Here is an 18,299-nt window from a genome sequence, read left to right as displayed (position 1 = left end):
TCATTCCATGCACCAAGAGGTCCAGTCAGGGCATATGCCTGGGTTGCAGGCTCGATCCCCAGTAGGGGGCACGCAGAAGGCAGCCGATGTTTCTCATCATCGATGTTTCTATCTCTCCCTCTTCCTTTCTCTCTCTAAAATCAATAAAAACATTTTAAAAATCAGTTGTATTTCTATACACTAACAAGGAGCAATCCAAAAATAAAACAGTTCTATTTTTACAATAGCAAAAAAAAAAAAAATACTTAGAAATAAATTTAACAAAAGAAATGTGTGACTCATGCTCTAAAAGCCACAAAAATGTGTTAAAAGAAGACCAAATAAAAGAAAAGACATTCCGTGTGTGTGTGTGTCTGTGTGTGCTACAGATTCAACACAACCCTTATCAAAATCCCTGCTGATTCTAAAATCCACATGGAAACGCAAGGGACCCAGAGGAACCAAACCATCTTGAAAACAAAGTTGGAGGAGCCACACTTCCTGACTTCAAAATTTGGTAATAATAATAATAATGTGACGGAGCAGCTAACACTGTATGTGGCATCTTTAGTTCGCCAGTTCACCCCTCATTCAAAATATGTCGTTGAGCAGTTACCGTGCGGGGAGGTGGAGGAGAGTGAACATCCCTGGGATGCTCAGTCTAAAGAGCCGCGTAGAAACCAACAGGCAACTTCTAGGGAGGCTGGTCTGGCCTGCAGGGGGCGCTCGGGGGAGCGGCTCCAAACCGGGATTCTGGAAGCCAGGAAGGCTTCCTGGAGGCGGTGTCAAACGAAGCCGCTAAGGTTAAGCTAGCGGGGATGGCGGCGGGGTGAAGTCAGGGCTGTGGGCAGTGGGAGAGGAGGGGCTCGGAGCCCCCCCCCGGTTTAGGAGGAGTGGGCGCGGCTGCCGCCCTGGCGCGGGCCGGTTCTCGGGAGGCGAGCGCGAGGCCAAGGGAAGGGGCTTGGACCGCCCAGGGCACGAGGGAGTCGCTCAAGGTTTTGTGGGAAAACTAGGTCCTAAAAAAGGCCTCGCTGGCCCCGCGGGGAGCACCGACGGCTGGGCCCGGTGGGAGGAAGGATCTGGAGCTTCGCGGAGGGACCGGTGAAGCGGCGGGAGGCACTCCGCCCTCCCCAGGGTGCGGGCCGGACTCCGTCGCCATGGAGACGCCTGTGACGTCACACAGCACCGGTCTGGCCCGCCAGACCTTCCTTCCGGACCCAGGAAGGTTCCCTCTGGGCACAAAGGGACATGCCGTTCCGAAGGTAGGTGCGGTGGCGGCCCGCCCCCCGCTGCTCTGAGTCAGCATCCCGGGGCCCCCAACTTGAGTGACAGCACCCCTATTCGGAGTCACCCTCGCGCCCCAGTTCCTTGCCACCCCCCAGCTCCAGGCTCGGACAGGTGGGCGCCGCGTGCCGGGCCAGGTGCGCGGGCCACGTGCGCCCGCCCCGCCGAAGTGCTGCCACCTGTGGCGCCTTTTCCGGGGCTGCTGGCCCCACAGGGGGGCGCTGGCCGGGATAGGAGAGGGGTGCCTCCTCCAGAAAGAAGGGGTCCTGAGGCCGCCCAGCCCCTACCGTGGGAGTGAGGACGTCCCCCCCAGAAGGGGGGGGTGTCCCTGCCCTTGGAGAGTGAGGACGTGGCCACCACTCCCACCCGGTGCGGGGCGTCCCTGCCTGAGCAGTGAGGAGTGAGGGTGGCGCCCACCCCCTGTCGCTGGGGTCCCCGCTTCGGTGACCCTGGTGTGAGGGGGGGCTGATGTGACAGGTGTGAGGCGTGAGGGACTGAGCTTCCAACCCGGGGCGGCCGGGCCGGCTCTGCCCCGGGAGCGGGCACGGGGCCGCCGGCTGCCCCTGCTTTGCCCTCACAGCCGCCGGCGCTGGGCGGCGTGGCCTCCCCCACCCCACCCGCCCCCCAAACCGCAGCAGAATGCCTGGCACCCGGGGCCCAGGGCGGTTAGTCAGCATCTGCTGGCCACGCCGCCCCGGAGTTCTCCGGAACATTAGTTTAACCTGCGGTTTCCTCCAAAGCAAAGGGATTGGAAACAAGCAATGACCCCCTGCGGTGCTCCTGTGTCCTGTGGCCTCCCCCCGCCAAACGGGGCCCCTCTGTTTTGGGTTTGGGTGTAGAACTCTGTGAGCTGATGGATTCTGCCAGGAGCCCAGGCACTGAGGAGAGGTCCGCCCACAAACACCAGGTAAAACCAGGCCGGAGCCGAGCGGGTTTTCCCTTTGAAGCGCGGCCCACACCGTCTGGAACATGTTACACGGTTGGACTTTTTTTCAGTGGCGTAGGGACAGGAGATTGCAGAATTGGGGGGGAAAATTCACTGTTGATTCTTTTTTAACTTGTTATATCTCAGAATAATTGTACAAAAATGTGTGTGGTCAAAATAACACCAAGTCTGATATGAAGGTGTTCCCCTTAAAAACCAGCCCCAGGACGAGCGGGAGGAAGGAAGAACCTGTGATTTGTGCACCACAATCCAGGCCTCGCTGTCCCCGGACTGGTGTGTTCCCGTTCTCCTGGGGCGTCCCCCTGCAGTCGGGCAGGGTCGGGTTCAGTCCCCACTTCCCCTGGGGCAGTCACACGTGAACATGTCCTGAGCACGGCCCTGGCCCCTGGCTGTGGAGACGACGAAGGTGTTCACGTCAGGGTGGGTTCTTGTTACAAGCGTGTGTGTGAAGGACGTAGCGCGTGTGTGCGTGTCTTTGTGTGTCTGTGTGTATGTGTGTGTGTCTGCGTGTGTGTCTGTGTATGTCTCTGTGTGTCTCTGTGTTGTGTGTCTGTGGTGTGTGTGTGTGTATGTCTCTGTGTGTGTGTGTGCGTGTGTGCCTGTCTGTGTGTGTACTAGTATGTTTGTGGTGTGTGTGTGGTGTGAGTGTGAGTTTGTGTGTGTGTGTGTCTGTGTGTGTGGTGTGTGTGTATGTGTCTGTGTGGTCTCTGTGTGTGTATGTATGTGTCTGTGTATGTGTGTGTGGTGGGTGTGTGTGTATGTGTGGTGTGTGTGGTGTGTCTGTGAGTGTGGTTTGTGTGTGTGTGTGGTGTGTGTGTGTGTATGTGTGGTCTCTGTGAGTATGTCTTTGTGGTGTGTGTATGTGTCTGTGTATGTGTCTGTGTGTGTGGTGTGTGTATGTGTCTGTGTGTGTGGTGTGTGTGTATGTGTCTGTGTGGTCTCTGAGTATGTCTTTGTGGTGTGTGTGTATGTGTCTGTGTATGTGTCTCTGTGTGTGTCTGAGTGTGTCTGTGTGTGTGGTGTGTGTGTATATGTCTGTGTGGTCTCTGTGTGTCTCCTTGGGAACGCCGTCCTCACAAGCGCCCTGCTCTCCCGGCTCCTGGCCCAGGAAGGGGTCAGCTGTTGGAAGGGGTCTGCGTGTCCGTGGGCAGAGAGAGCTGAGGAAAAGTCCTGTGGAACGACGGGCCTTTTCGGGACGGCCCACTCTCCCCTGAACAAAGCGAGTCCTCTTCGAAACCGCTTTGGGGAAGAGGAGTTGAAGAGATGATCCTTCAGCTCACAGTTCCTGCGAGGAAAGGACATCGGTTCCTGCACTAGAACCGTTGGTTAATTGTTGAATGTTAAAATGCTCTATCCACTGAGCAAAACTGGCTAGGGCAAGAGAAAAATTTTAAAAATATATTTGTATTGATTTCAGAGAAGAAGGGAGAGGGAGAGAGAGAGAGAAACATCAGTAATGAGAGAGAATCATTGATTGGCTGCCTCCTGCACACCCTACTGGGGATGGAGTCTGCAGCCCGGGCATGTGTCCTGACTGGGAATGGAACTGAGACCTCCTGGTTCATGTGTCGACGCTCAACCACTGAACCATGCTGGCTGGGCTAAGAGAAATTTTTTAGTGTGGTTTTCCTTTAAAGTGAAAATGCCAAGATGAGTAAAGCACGGAGGCCAGCCTAGAGGCAACCTGTTGTGACACACACACAGACACACACACACACACACATACACCCCCACACACCCCCCACACCCCCCACACACACACACACACACACACACACACCCACACACACACCACCCACACACCCCCACACACACACACACACCCCCACACACACACACACACACAAACACAGACACACACAGACACACACACACACACACACACACACACCCCACAGGTCTCTTCCTGGGCGGCGGGGCCTGGGCAGTTTTCTCTGACAAAGAGGCGGCTCCGCATGCTCTCTCCTGTTGTCCGGCTCTGAGAGGAGGTTTGCTAAGCCGGCTTTCTGCAAAGACGCTTTGTGTCTGCCCTGATTCCTCCTTTGTCCTCAGGCCAGCGGCTCTCCGCCCACTCCCCTGCTCTCGGCAGCGGGCTCTCTGGACTCCACCTGCACCTCCTGTTTGTAGCCCCTGCCCTTGGAGGCTCCCGGACTCCAGGTAGGAACCTCCAGAGCGGCTCTTTGGGGAGCTGGCTTATTCCCTCAGGGCCACCCTCCTCGGCCTGGCTCCAGCGTGGAGGCTGGGGCAGGTCCCCCGGCGGAGCTATGGGTTCTCAGGCCTGGCCATTCCCTCCCCGGGACGGAGGAGGCCGCCCTGGCCCTGGGGATTTGGACTGTTTGGACTTGCCTTGTGAGCAGGCGTTCAGTCTGTTACTTTTTTTAAAAATGTTTTTGCTGTTATCCAGTGTTTTCCTAATGCGTTAAACGTTCCATTTACAACATGAAGTTTAAAAGACTTCACTAGGAAAATTGACCAAATGTTCACCTTCATTTAAACTTGTGTCAAGTTCACATCGACCCTTTGCCATCTAGCACACTGAACTGGCCAGGTGATGAGTGACAGTGCACGCTCTGCCTTCCGTTTCTGTTTTGCTTTGGGCTTTTGATCCTCCTGCTGCAGAATCACAGCCGCCTGAAGCTGCGAGTCAGGATGGACAGGGGTGGGGCCCGGATGGACAGGGACACAACCACGGACTGGCCAGAAGTTGGTTTGCTGCTCCCTAACTTTCCTATTGTAAAACTTCAGGTTACCAGGTTATGACTTCTTAAAAAAAAATTTTTAATATACTTTTATTTTATTTATTTCATTTTTAAATATATATTTTTTAAAATATATTTTATTGATTTTCACAGAGAGGAAGGGAGAGGGATAAAGAGTCAGAAACATCGATGAGAGAGAAACATCGATTAGCTGCCTCCTGCACACCTCCCACTGGGGATGTGCCCGCAACCAAGGTACATGCCCCTGACCGGAATCGAACCTGGGACCCTTCAGTCCGCAGGCCGACGCTCTATCCACTGAGCCAAACTGGCCAGGGCATCATTTTAAAATATATTTTTATTGATTTCAGAGAGGAAGAGAAAGGGATAGAGGGATAGAAACATCAATGATGAGAGAGAGTCACCGATCGGCTGCCTCCTGCAAGCCCCCCACTGGGGACTGAGCCTGCAACCTGGGCATATGCCCCGAATGGGAATCGAACCCTGACCTCCTGGTTCATAGGTGGATGCTCAACCACAGAGCTATGTGGCTGGGCTAAAATTATACTTTTATTGATTTCAGAGAGGAAGGGAGAGAAATTGAAACATCAATGATGAGAGAGAATCACCCATCGGCTGCCTCCTGCACCCAGCCCCCCCGCACTGGGGATTGAGCCCGCAAACCCAGGCATGTGCCCTGACCAGAAATCAAACTGTGACCGCCTGGTTCGTAGGTCGAATGCTTAACCACTGAGCAACACTGGCCAGGCAGGTTATGACTTCTTGACACCTGTGAGGTCAGTCTGACAATGACTTTTTCCCAGGTTGGGAGGGTGGGTGGCGGGGGTTGTTTCTGGTTTTTTACTATCTAAAGCTCAAATATAACATTGGGGAATGATACCTTTAAAAATATAACTTTTTTTTTTCTGTGTTTCCTACCAGTTGGGGTATTTCTCCCCACGTATTGGAAATAGTGTCACTTTAAATGGTTGACGTTCTGGTGGCCAACATTGAGTTCAGGGTGATTTTGTGTCCAGCCTGGCCCTTGGCCGTCCTTGGTGCTTAAATGTCAGATCCCAGCCTCCAGCCCAGACTGGCGGGTCTCCCATCCTCACAAAGTAAACGGCGCCGGGACCTGCTCCTGTTCCTTTGTGGTTCAGACGGGAAGAGCGGAGTTCTTTAAGATCACGTCCCTTTTCTCAGAACCAGCCCTGTACTTAGGACGTATTCCTTTTCCGAGGCCGCCCTCAGAGCCCGCCAGCTGGGTGGCTTCCAACAGCGGAGATTCCCTCTCCCGGGCCTGGAGGCCAGCGTTTGAGGTCCAGGTGTTGGGGGGCCCTCCCGAGGCCCCGAGGGAGAGTCTGTTCCAGAACTCTGCTGTTGAAGAACCTACTAGGGACCCCCGTGGGTCGGGGGCGTGGAGCTGGGAGATGACACCTGGGTCATCAGAGGTGGTGGGTGGAGCCTGGGGGCCGGATGACACGTGGGTGTGCACTGTGTGTTCACATGGCTGTGTGTGCGTGTGTGTGCACGTGCATGTATATGCTCACCTGTGCACCTGTGCATGGGCTGGATGAAGTTCAGTGGCACTCAGGGTTAGAGCTTCATGGACGAACTGGCTTGAAGGTAGAGATTTGGTGGCTTTCGGGCTGAGGTGGTGACGTCTGAACTCTTCATTGGAGCATTTCAAACATACAGCAGCAGGGAACCGTGCACCGTGCTCCCAGCCTCAAGGACCGGCATTCCCCGGCCTCAGTCTCTTCCCCCCCGCCCCCCTGCCTCCCTCATCAGCCTCAGGTGCTCACCTGGAACTTCGGCCCCTTGGGCACTGGCCTTGGCTGAGCTGCCCTAGAGCCGTGGGGGCCGGAGAAGCCGCTGCAGCCCCTTGGGGTTGAGGACTTTCTGCGGGAGCACAAGCCAGTGTGGTCCCCAGAGCAAGCACCAGGGGCACTGGGCACAGCGGGGGCTGGGGGTCTCGTAACTGTGTACGATTGAATAGTTTGGTTTATTTTTAACCGTCACCCAAGGATATGTTTAGAGAAAGGACAAGAGAGAAACATCAATCGGTTGCCTCCCATATGCGGCCTGACCAGGAGCTGAACCTGAGACCTGGGTATGAGCCCTGACTGGGACTCGAACCCGCAACCTTTTGGTGAATGGAATGACGCTCAACCAACTGAGCTACCCGGCCCGGGCTGAAGAGTTTGTTTAACCAGGTGTGTGGAATGCCTGTGGTTGAAAAGTGTGTAAGAAGTCCTTTAACCGGGTGCCCACCCCCTGGTCTAGGAAACCTGGCGTTGGTACTGACTTTGGGCCAAACCCGGTGGGTCAGGGTCCTCTGCTGGTTGTAACATCACCGTTTTGGTGCTTTCGCCTAAACTCGGCCTGGGGAGAGGACTAAGCCTGCACACGTGCTCCTGGAGACCCCAGGTCAGTCCGTTGGGGCTCGTTAAAGGGACCTGGGAGCCGACCGAGCACGTTCCAGCCAAAGCAGGAGGAGGAAATAACGCTGTCCTGGGTCGTAGCCCAAGTGCAAGACACATGGGAGTCCCCGCCGCTGTGAGGGGGACAGAGGTCCCGCTCCCTCCACGGGGCCCTCTCTGCTCCTGGTGTGGGCTGCAGGGCGCCGTCTTCCCACAGAGGACGGACGCACCGAGGGAGAGGGTCTCTCTCTCTCTCTCTCTCCCCCTCCCCTCCCCCTTCCCTAAGGTGACCAGATTTTAACATTGGTAAAGCGGGACACCATTGACTGGGGGGAAGGTTTTTTTTTTTTTGTTAATATATTTTATTGATTTTTTACAGAGAGGAAGAGAGAGGGATAGAGAGTTAGAAACATCGATGAGAGAAACATCGATCAGCTGCCTCCTGCATGCCCCCTACTGGGGATATGCCCGCAACCAATGTACATGCCCTTGACCGGGAATCGAACCTGGGACCCTTCGGTCCGCAGGCCGACGCTCTGTCCACTGAGCCAAACCGGTTTTGGCAAGGGGGGGTTCTTGATTAAAAATTTGGTCTATATGGAGCAACAAAAATTTTCATAGAATGCAAAAATAGTATTGTAATATATTTTTTTTAATTTCAACATAAGTACAATTTACAAATATAATAAATAAAAATTATGTATAGTATTATTTTATTCTTTGGCATATTTCTCATTTGAGTGAATTTTTTTTAGTAGATTGCTGTCGTTGTTTAAAAGGTCATGAATTTGCCGTAACGTAAGTCGTGTCACTTTCAAGGCCGGCGCTAGGCTTTTTGCCGCCACTATAAAATATAAATAATACGAGTACTGTCTGCTAAATTCAAGAAAATTTATGTATTTATGAAATAAATAAATAAATTACTTACCTAAATTATCTGAATAGCTGATTTGTAATGACATCACTTGTTTAACTAGCTTACTAGCACGCAGTACGATGCGTATCGTCTGAGAGACAGTTATAAAATGTTTTCGTCGTTGCCAATCCCAAAAAATGCCATTGTTCATTAAGTCCAAACAATGGTGGTCGAATTCTAACAACTGATCAACAATGCGAACTTTGATAAGCAGTTCTCGATAATCAGTTCTCAACAATTATTTGTTATTATTAAAGTTTAACATTATAAAATTAACAAAAATAATATAAAACTCATATCCTGGCTAAATAGCCACATGGCCGCCAAAAACCGTATATTCCCTTCCCGTTCTCCTGCCGTTCCCTAGCTTGTCATGCATTCTTTCCAAAAATCGGGACTTTTTTAAAACGCCGCGGGACGCGGGACAAATTGTTAAAAACGGGACTGTCCGGCAAAAGCGGGACATCTGGTCACCTTCCCCTTCCCCTCCCCCTGCTCCTCCCCTCCCCCTCCCTCTCCCTCTCCCTTCCCCCCTCAAATCAATAAAGATATATTTTAAAAAAAGAGAAGAACAAAAATAAAAAAAAAAATAAACTGATGATGTGTATTGCCCACAGTGAGGGTGCCTTAGGGCAGCAATCTTCAACCTGTGTGCCATGAGGATTTGTTTTAATCCCCACTTCTTTTTTTAAATATGTTTTATTGATTTCAGAGAGGAAAGAGAGGGAGGGATGGAAACATCAATGATGAGAGAGAGGCAGAGTCAGCTGCCTCCTGCACGCCTCCTACTGGGGATCCAGCCCCCAACCCGGCATGTGCCTTGATCAGGAATCAAACCATGACCTCTTGGTTCCTGGATCGATGCTCAACCACTGAGCCACACCAGCCAGGCATGAATCCCTAATCCTGAGCCAGGCATTGTGCTAGGTACTTTTCATGCATACTTTAAAAAATGTATTTTGTTTTAATTGATTTTTTGGGAGAGAGAGATAGAAACATCAATGATGAGAGAGAATCACTGATGGACAGTCAACCACTAAGCCACACTGTGCAGGCTCATGCATACCTCTCACAACAACCCTCCAGGGCTGAGTTTTTATTATCTCCACTTTTCAATGAGGAAATGGAGGCTCAGAGAAGCCGAGGAACTAACCCAAAGTTACTAGGTGTACCGGGTAGTAATGGCAGCTTTTGTAATCAAAGAAAACACGATCATTTCAGGAGAAACATCAAAAGTGCTTTATTTAAAGTAATGTCCATCGCTAGCTACACATTTCCCCCATCTTTGAGGTAATTTGTGGATACCATCCCAATAGAACTTTTCTTGTTTTGAGGCAGACCATTCAGAGACCCAATTTTTAAGTGCTGCTCAGAAAGTGCGTGTGCCATCGATCGGAACAAGTGGTCATCTGAAGGAGCAAAGTCTGGTGAATACGGCAGGTGGGTTAATACTTCCCAGGCAAGATCTGTTAACGTGTCTTTAACTGGTTTTGAAGTGTGTGATGGTGCGTCATCATGAAGTGAAATTACTTTGCCGTGTCTTCTGGCCCATTCTGATAGTTTCACAATCAAAGTGTGGTTCAAATTGATTATTTGTTGTCAGTAGCGATCAGTATTAATGGTTTCACCTGGTTTTAGAAGCTCATAGTACACCACACCTTCCTGATCCCACCAAACTCAGAGCATTGTCTTCTTTCTGAAGCGATTTGGCCTTGCAGTCGATGTTGATGGTTGACCTGGATCAACCGGTGATTTTGTGCATTTGGGATTCTCAAATCCACTTTTCACCGCCAGTCACAATTCGATGCAAAAAATTCTTTCTTTCGTGCCGTTGAAGCAACATTTTACTGATGACTTTTGGGTTTTCCATTTGTCTTTCAATCAGTTGATGTGGCACCCATTTTCCTTCCTTTAAAATCTTTCCCATTGCTTGAAAACGATTGGAAATGGTTTGCTGAGCAACGTTTAACCTTTTGCACTCGGATGTCGAGTGTGACTCAACATGGTTAGCATTAAATCCCGAGTAGAATAAAGGAATCAAGAAAAAAGCAAGCGAGTGCAAAGGGTTAATCTTTCTGCAAGTTGTTTTTGAGTTTGACACACATCTTCCTCCAATAATGCTTGTAATTGTTGGTTTTCAAACTTTTTCGGTTGACCTGGACGTTCTTTGTCTTTCACATCGAAATCATCACTTTTAAAGCGTTTAAACCAGCGTTCACAAGTATCTTGAGATGGAGTATCTTCACCATAAGCTTCCCGAAGTATACAATAACTTTTTCTTCAAAATAATGAATTAAAACTTCCCGCAAATGCTCTTTTTTTGGCACGAAATTCGACATTTTTAAGCGTAAAAATATCTATGATGTTAACACCTTCAGCAAATTTGATATATGAAGTTTTGAAGATTGTTGTCAATACAACAAAATAGCATACATATCAAATGGCATATATATCAACATATGTGTAACTCCAGCTATTGAAAAAAATCCGCATTATTAACCGGTACACCTGTTACACAGCAATTAAGTGACAATCTGGGGCAGGCGTCCTCAAACTACGGCCCGCGGGCCACATGCGGGTGTTTTTGCCGTTTTGGTTTTTTACTTCAAAATAAGATATGTGCAGTGTGCATAGGAATTTGTTCATAGTTTTTTTTTTAAACTATAGCCCGGCCCTCCAATGGTCTGAGGGACAGTGAACTGGCCCCTGTTTAAAAAGTTTGGGGACTCCCAAGTCTCTACCCTCACAAGGGGAGGGAGTTATTTTTTTGCCAACCTGTTTCCTCCCCTCTTTCTCTCTCCCCCCCCCCGCCCACCCACCTTGCTGTTAGCCTCTGCCTGGTGAGCTTGCCTCATTACTCTGGCCCAGAGGCCCAGTTAGGGGCTCTCCCCAAGGGAACTGACTAAAGCAATCCCCGGCCCAAGAGGGCCTCCCTGAGCTGAAGTTTTAATCAGCCATCACTGCTCTTCCCAACACTCTGACCTGCCCAGGGCGACACCAGCCCAGGCTAGCTCGCGGCAGGAGGCAGGACTGGTATCCAACCCAACAGCACAGCTGCAGCCACCCCGCCCCAGCACGGGAGGGTGTGCCTGGGCCCCTGCCCACCCCGCCCCCTGGCCCACTGCCGGGAGGGTTTTTACAACAGGCAGTGCCTGACTATGTAGCCAGGGGCACTGACCTCTTTTCCCTTGGATTGTCAAATACAAAAATGATAACAGCCAACACAGCAAGAGCTGTCTGGTGTGAACGAATCAAAATTAGACCTTTTTTTTTTTTTTGTCAGATCAGCAAGAAAAGATGTATTTTTGGTGTGCTGCAGAATGTTAGTAATTAGTTTATGTGCCATGAGATGAAAAAGGTTGAAAATCGCTGCCTTCGGGTCTGGAGTGTAGAGTTTCATGTTCTCTGGACATTTGCTTTCCAGGCCTGGGAACTGGTGTTCCAAGGAGCCCAGTTTGGGAAGCCTGCGCTTATCGGGCAAAGCCTGTGGCGGTGGTGCCTTCCGTGACGGACACTTTCCCGCAGGCCCAGCGGAGCCCCCGGGATTCTCGAGGAAACCGTGACATGAAACTCCACGGAGGTGGGTGGTCTCTTCTTCTCGTGGTTTGTTTTTATTTCATTTATTTATTTTTGTTTTGTTTCATTTATTTTTATTGATTTCAGAGAAGAAGGGAAAGGGACAGAGAGAGAGAGAGAGAGAAACGTCAATGATGAGAATCATTGATCAGCTGCCTTCTGCAGGTCCCCTACTGGGGATCGAGCCCGCAACTGGGCATGTGTGACGGGGAATCGAACCGTGACCTCCTGGTTCATAGGTCGACACTCAACCACTGAGCCAGGCTGTTTGTTTTTAGAGTGGATGTTCTCTCTGTTCTTTGGGTATATAGTGTTTTGTTTTGTTTTGTTTTGTGCTTGCTTCAGTAGCACATACACTAAAAAAAAAAAACATTGAACGATACAGAGAAGATTAGCATGGCGCCTGTGCAAGGATGACGCAAATTCATCAAGCATTTCACATTAAAAAAAATATATTTTTTTTAACAACTTCAACCATTTTAGGAAAAGCTCTGAGTTTATGTCACCTTGGCCGAGTCCGTCCCCAGCCTGGGCTTAAATTTCTTTATCTGTTAAAAAACAAAGCAAAGCAGCGGGGACTTTTGAGCTGGATGGTGGTCCCCTCTGCACTCCAGGGTTCTAGAACCTTCCATGTTAATGCGCGTGGGATTTTCCCAGGCCACCAGCTGCCTGTGGGTTTTCTTTTGACTAAAACTTTTTGAAAACTAGGTTTGTCTGACCGAAGCATACCTTACGGTGAAGCCCACCCTTTGGGCCCACAGCTCTGACCTTTGACAAATGTACCCCGTGGAGCGACCACCACCGTAGGCAGGACCGTTTCCTCCTTCCAGAAAGTTCCCTCGTCTTTTGTGGTCAGCTCTTCGCCCGCCTTGTACCCACTGACCTGTGCTCTGTCCCCGTGAACGGGATGTTTGCAGTGAAGTGAGCAGCATCACCGCCCGGAGCCATGGCCAGCGTGAGGTCCAGCCGCCCCAGCTGCATCCGGGCCGCGTTCAGCGCCCCCAGCACCAGGGCCGGCCTGCGGAGGAGGCAGAGGAACGCGCTCCATCGCCTCAAGGTGCTTCCCGCTCGCAGCCCTTTCCCTCTCCCTGGGAATGGGGGGGGGGGGCCAGGCAGAGGGTGAACAGACCCTGTGTGCTTGAGACCAGGAACCCCTGCCCTGGGCCCCGGCCTCCTCGGAAACAGGTGCTTGGCGTCATCCTTCCAGGCCTTTTTCTCTTCCCCGAATCAGAGGTGTTCACATCCCTGTCCTCAGGGAGTCTGTCTTTTGATTAAGAAAAGAAACAGAAGAGTTGCTTTTCCTGGCAGCCTGGGTTTGCTGGGGAGGGTTCTAGAATGTCTGCCGAGCAAGGCCTGGCCGTGTCCAGACCTCAGCGTCTGCCTCCCAGGGAAGGGTTGGGTGGACCCTGGTTCTCCCCGAGCGAGTGAAGCCGCCCTGTCGGTCCCAGGGGGCGGGGGGCATTTTTGGGTCCTCCGCCGCCAGGTCTGTCTGCTGCGCCCCTGGTTCCTGGTCCGCGGAGGCCCAGCTTTGCGTTCAGTCCCTCGGCCAAACCTCTAAGGGCTGCTGCCCCTGCTCCGGCTCCTCCTCGCCAGCCCCGCCCCGGCAGAGACCATTGGCTCTAGCCTCTGCACGTGAAGCAGCCGCCTGCTCCCCGTGATTGGAAGCTTGTTCAACCCTTTCCCCAGGTCAACCACAGAAAGAGCCATGCGGACTTCGTTGAAGGGATCTGGAGAGAGGTACGGTAGACCGTGAGCTGGCAGCCACTCTTAAGTTTTATTTATTTTTAATTTTTTATTAATTTGAGAGAGAGAGAGGAGAGTGAGAGAGAGAGAGGAAGAGTGAGAGAGAGAAACATCAATTTGTTGTTCCGCTTGTTTATGCATTCATTGGTTGTATGTGCCCTGGCCGGGACCAAGCCCACAATGTTGCCGTATTGGGAGGATGCTCTAACCAACTGAGCCACCTGGCCAGGGCCGCCAGCAGCCCCTCTTATGTAGGGAATGATGGGAGCCGTCCCGAAACCCAAGTCCCCAGGGTGAGCCAAGGGCCAGCCTTGCCAGCTGACCTGGGGAGCAGTCTCCCGCCTGCTCTGCAGACTCTTCCTACACGGTGCTGGTGACATATTTTAGGAAAAACTTCATTCTGATATTTAAATTATTTTTACTCTTTCAAAAAATCTATACTAATAATAGAAGAATATGCCGTCACAGTAACGACTGAACAGCAGGCTGCGTGGGGTGACCAGGCCGGCAGGGGGAGCAGTTGAGGGCAACCAGGCCAGTGCGGGGTGGGGGGGGGGAGAGTTGGGGGCGACCAGGCTGGCGGCCAGTAAGGGGCAACCACGTCAGTGGGAGGGGGCAGTTAGGGGCAACCAGGCTGGTGGGTGGGGGCAGTTGGAGGCAACCAGGCCGGCAGAGGGGGCAGTTAGAGGCGGTTAGGAGTGATCAGGCAGGTGAGCAGTTAGGAGCCAGTGGTCCCGGATTGTGAGAGGGATCCTGGATTGGAGAGGGTGCAGGCTGGGCTGAGGGGGGACTCCCCCCCCCCACCCTGCACCGGGCCTCTAGTTTTTAAATAAGAAAAAAAAAGGCCCAAAGTATTTTTGTCTGGACAATTGACAAGACTATCAGCTTACAATTCATCAATTTCAAAATTCTCAATCAAAATTAAAATGAATTCCAAAGGTCAGGGGTGAGGAGGGCTGTTACTAGACATCCAAAAAGCTCCAAAGCCTTTGTCCGTGGTCGCTGCCCTGGGGTGGGGGTGGGAATGGGGGTGGCGCCCGCACTGCGGCTCACCCTGGTGTTCACAGGTCCTCACAGGTGGCGTGGAGAACAGACCACAGCACCTTTCAAAATAGGGAGCCATTGGACCTGAGGGCTCATTTCAGCTTCTTTCAGTCACCTGTGCGAGGGCAGCGGGCAGCGAGGGCAGCGGGCAGTGAGGGCAGCGGGCAGCGAGGGCAGCGGGCAGCGAGGGCAGCGGGCAGCGAGGGCAGCGAGGGCAGCGGGCAGCGAGGGCAGTGAGGGCAGTGGGCAGCAAGGGCAGCAAGGGCAGCGAGGGCAGCGAGGGCAGCGGGCAGTGGGCAGTGAGGGCAGAGGGCAGCGAGGGCAGTGAGGACAGTGGGCAGCGAGGGCAGCGGGCAGCGAGGGCAGCGGGCAGTGAGGGCAGCGGGCAGCGAGGGCAGAGGGCAGCGGGCAGCGAGGGCAGTGAGGGCAGTGGGCAGCGAGGGCAGCCGGCAGCGAGGGCAGCGAGGGCAATGAGGGCAGTGAGGGCAGTGGGCAGCGAGGGCAGTGGGCAGCGAGGGCAGTGGGCAGCGAGGGCAGCGGGCAGTGAGGGCAGCGAGGGCAGCGGGCAGTGAGGGCAGCGGGCAGCGAGGGCAGCGGGCAGCGAGGGCAGTGGGCAGCGAGGGCAGCGGGCAGCGAGGGCAGCGGGCAGCGAGGGCAGCGGGCAGTGAGGGCAGGGGGCAGTGAGGGCAGCGGGCAGCGAGGGCAGCGGGCAGCGAGGGCAGCGGGCAGCGAGGGCAGTGGGCAGCGAGGGCAGTGAGGGCAGCAAGGGCAGTGGGCAGTGAGGGCAGAGGGCAGCGGGCAGCGAGGGCAGTGAGGGCAGGGGGCAGTGAGGGCAGCGGGCAGTGAGGGCAGCGGGCAGCGAGGGCAGTGAGGGCAGCGGGCAGTGAGGACAGCGGGCAGTGAGGGCAGCGAGGGCAGCGGACAGTGAGGGCAGCGGGCAGTGAGGGCAGCGGGCAGTGAGGGCAGCGGGCAGCGGGCAGCGAGGGCAGTGGGCAGTGAGGGCAGAGGGCAGCGGGCAGCGAGGGCAGTGAGGGCAGTGGGCAGTGGGCAGTGAGGGCAGAGGGCAGCGGGCAGCGAGGGCAGTGAGGGCAGTGAGGGCAGAGGGCAGCGGGCAGCGAGGGCAGTGAGGGCAGAGGGCAGTGGGCAGTGAGGGCAGCGAGGGCAGCGGGCAGCGAGGGCAGGGGGCAGCGAGGGCAGCGGGTAGCGGGCAGCGAGGGCAGTGGGCAGCGAGGGCAGCGGGCAGCGAGGGCAGTGAGGGCAGCGAGGGCAGCGAGGGCAGCGAGGGCAGTGAGGGCAGTGGGCAGTGAGGGCAGTGAGGACAGTGAGGGCAGTGAGGGCAGCGAGGGCAGCGGGCAGCGAGGGCAGCGAGGGCAGAGGGCAGTGAGGGCAGCGAGGGCAGCGGGCAGCGAGGGCAGTGGGCAGCGAGGGGGTCTGCGCAGGCCTGGTCAGGGCGCAGGAAGGGCCGAGTTTATCCTGCACCAGAGACACTGTGCCCTGGAGGGGAGGTGGGGAGGGGATGGGCTCAGGCCCCCTGGTGGTAGCCCGGCCACGTGGACAGAGCCAGCAGGGGGCCTGACCCAGTGCTGGACGAGGGCTTTAATCACAGGGCTCTGTCTGGCAGGGCCCCAGCGACAGTGGTCCCTCAGGCGTGCTGGGTGCCATGTGACTAATGCATTTTAAAAGATCTATTTGCGAGGCAGATCACGCCAACTTTGCCGGCATCGGTGAGGGAAGCATGACTGTGTAGACCAGGAACTCACCTGCCCCGCTGCTGGGAGGGGCTCAGTGGCTTTGGCGTCAGTTTTTAGATCCGTATGCGGGTTTGGAGGACACCCCCGCCCACCTGGCCTGTGGCTTCAAGGACTGTTCTCCAGGTGACGTGACCTGCCGCGGGCCTGCGCACTCACCGACGCCCAGGAGCCCAGAAGTCCACTCGGGAGACCCTCTCTCGTCAGAAGGTCCCGCCGTGAAAGCCACCCCCACCGGCGGGGCTCCCGCGTCCCTGGGGGACAACGACGTGGACATGCAGCCCGCAGAAATGACGGAGGAAGACTGGGGGCCCCTCCTCCCTGCCGGGGAGCCCCCTGAGACTGGTCGGCGCATGCAGGGCAGGGCCAGAGTGTCACGGCCGCCACCCAGACTCGGGAGTGAGAAGGACAAGGCGCCGAAGCTCTCACTGTCCAAGAGGAAGCTGGAGCTTTTGCTGTCGGAGCCCGAGAAGAGGAAGAGGAGGAAGCAGTACGTGGCCTAGACCAGGTGAGACCGTGGGCGGGACCCAGGCAGAGCTCCCGCTGTTGGGAGGAGGAACACAGCCCCATCTCATCCTGCTCCTGTCCCACTGGGGCCGCGCCAGGGACCTCTGAGCCGATGGCTTTATTTTTTGGCAAACATTTAAAAAATGTATTTTGATTGATTTCAGAGAGGAAGGGAGAGGGAGAGAGAGAGAGAGAGAGGGAGCAACATGAATGATGAGAGAGAATCCTTGATCGGTTGCCTCCTGCACACCTCCTACTGGGGATCGAGCCTGCAACCTGGGCCTGTGCCCTGACTGGGAATCGAATCATGGCCTCTGGGTTCATAGGTCGAGGCTCAACCACTGAGCCACCCCAGCCCGGCTGAGCACTGGCTTTGGCTCATTCGGGGGGAGCATGGTCCCAAGGCAGTGACATCTGAACACGTCAGGGCGGCAGCTCTCCTGCTTCTGCGATTCACAGTGTTCCATTCCTCGCAGGCAAGGACCAAACGCCCTCCGAGCCCTCTGTCCGCAGCCAACGCCCTCCAAGCCCTCTGCCGTGGCCGCTGTCCGCAGCCCCGGGACCACGCTGTTCCCAGTGCCAATAAAAGGGGTCCCCCGAGGACAGGGCTGAGTGTCCTTTGGCGCCCGGGCCCTGGGAGTCGCTTCTCCTCCAGGGCACCCTGGGCTGGTGGCCTGTGTGGTGAGCTGGCTCTGCCCCCTGGCCCCTCAGGTCCCCCTTCTGCCAGCTCTGCCTGTGAGGACAGGTGGGGCTGTGGCCACTGTCCAGCCGGACCTCCAGGGGCAGGGCCAGTCGTGGTCCCAGAGATTAGGTCCCCTCAGGCCCTATGGACGGGTCGGCGAGGGGCCGGTGGGGTGAGGCTGGAGGAGGCCCTGGCCTGGTGGCGTCACCTCGGGCGTGGGGTTGGGAGGCCGTAGCGCTTTGGGCACGCCTCATGGGCAGTCCTCAGTGGGGGAGCTGGGACCCTGGACCTGCGGGGACGGCCCCAGGCTGAGGCGGGGGATGCAGTCTCAGGGGTGGCTGGTAACTGAGTTGCTGCAGCCAAGTCCGCCCTGTGGGGAGCTGCTCTGCGCTCCCTCCCAGCGGGGCCTCCGGATCACGGGCGAGTTCCTCTCCTGTTCTGGACCCTCACATGGCGCCACGTCAGCTTCTGTGCACGAGACCCTCGCCTGTAAGTGGGGTGAAGTGGGGTGGGCTGGAGGGTTGGGCGGGAACGCTCCCCCACATGGCCTTTCTGTGGACTCTTCCCGGGTGCGAGCCTGCACACCTCCAGGGCTCCCACTGCACACGCTGAGGGTCCTCTTGTTGGTTCAGGGAAATACATTAAAACGGGCCTCAGTTTTCAGTGGACTACAGCTCTGGACTGCAGTCAGCCACCCCTGAACCTCTGGAGAACGTTCCAGAAGTGGGCAAGCATCAGCTCTGGCTCCAGTC

General features: G+C 54.8%; 1 long non-coding RNA gene and 1 other non-coding gene across 4 annotated transcripts; both read left to right on the top strand.

Moving 5' to 3' along the window:
- The first annotated feature begins 1,178 nt into the window (after positions 1-1,178).
- LOC114227495 (uncharacterized) lies at positions 1,179-17,466 on the top strand. 3 transcript variants are annotated; one of them, XR_008556039.1, is made up of 8 exons: positions 1,179-1,241; positions 2,103-2,170; positions 4,262-4,366; positions 11,672-11,827; positions 12,741-12,880; positions 13,510-13,560; positions 16,412-16,866; positions 17,342-17,466. It is a non-coding gene; the product is annotated as an uncharacterized LOC114227495 (long non-coding RNA). The 3 variants fall into 3 exon arrangements; XR_008556040.1 differs by having other exon boundaries at positions 1,181-1,241; positions 11,773-11,827; XR_008556041.1 differs by lacking the exon at positions 1,179-1,241 and adding an exon at positions 1,319-1,377.
- Positions 12,165-12,269, top strand: LOC114227517 (U6 spliceosomal RNA). The gene has a single exon (XR_003613573.2). It is a non-coding gene; the product is annotated as a U6 spliceosomal RNA (small nuclear RNA).
- Positions 17,467-18,299: the final 833 nt, after the last annotated feature.

Source organism: Eptesicus fuscus, chromosome 5 (assembly GCF_027574615.1).
Source record: "Eptesicus fuscus isolate TK198812 chromosome 5, DD_ASM_mEF_20220401, whole genome shotgun sequence".
In the NCBI taxonomy this organism is placed as follows: domain Eukaryota; kingdom Metazoa; phylum Chordata; class Mammalia; order Chiroptera; family Vespertilionidae; genus Eptesicus; species Eptesicus fuscus.
Note: the sequence above shows the minus strand (reverse complement) of the source record. Positions and strands in the feature narration are given on the sequence as shown.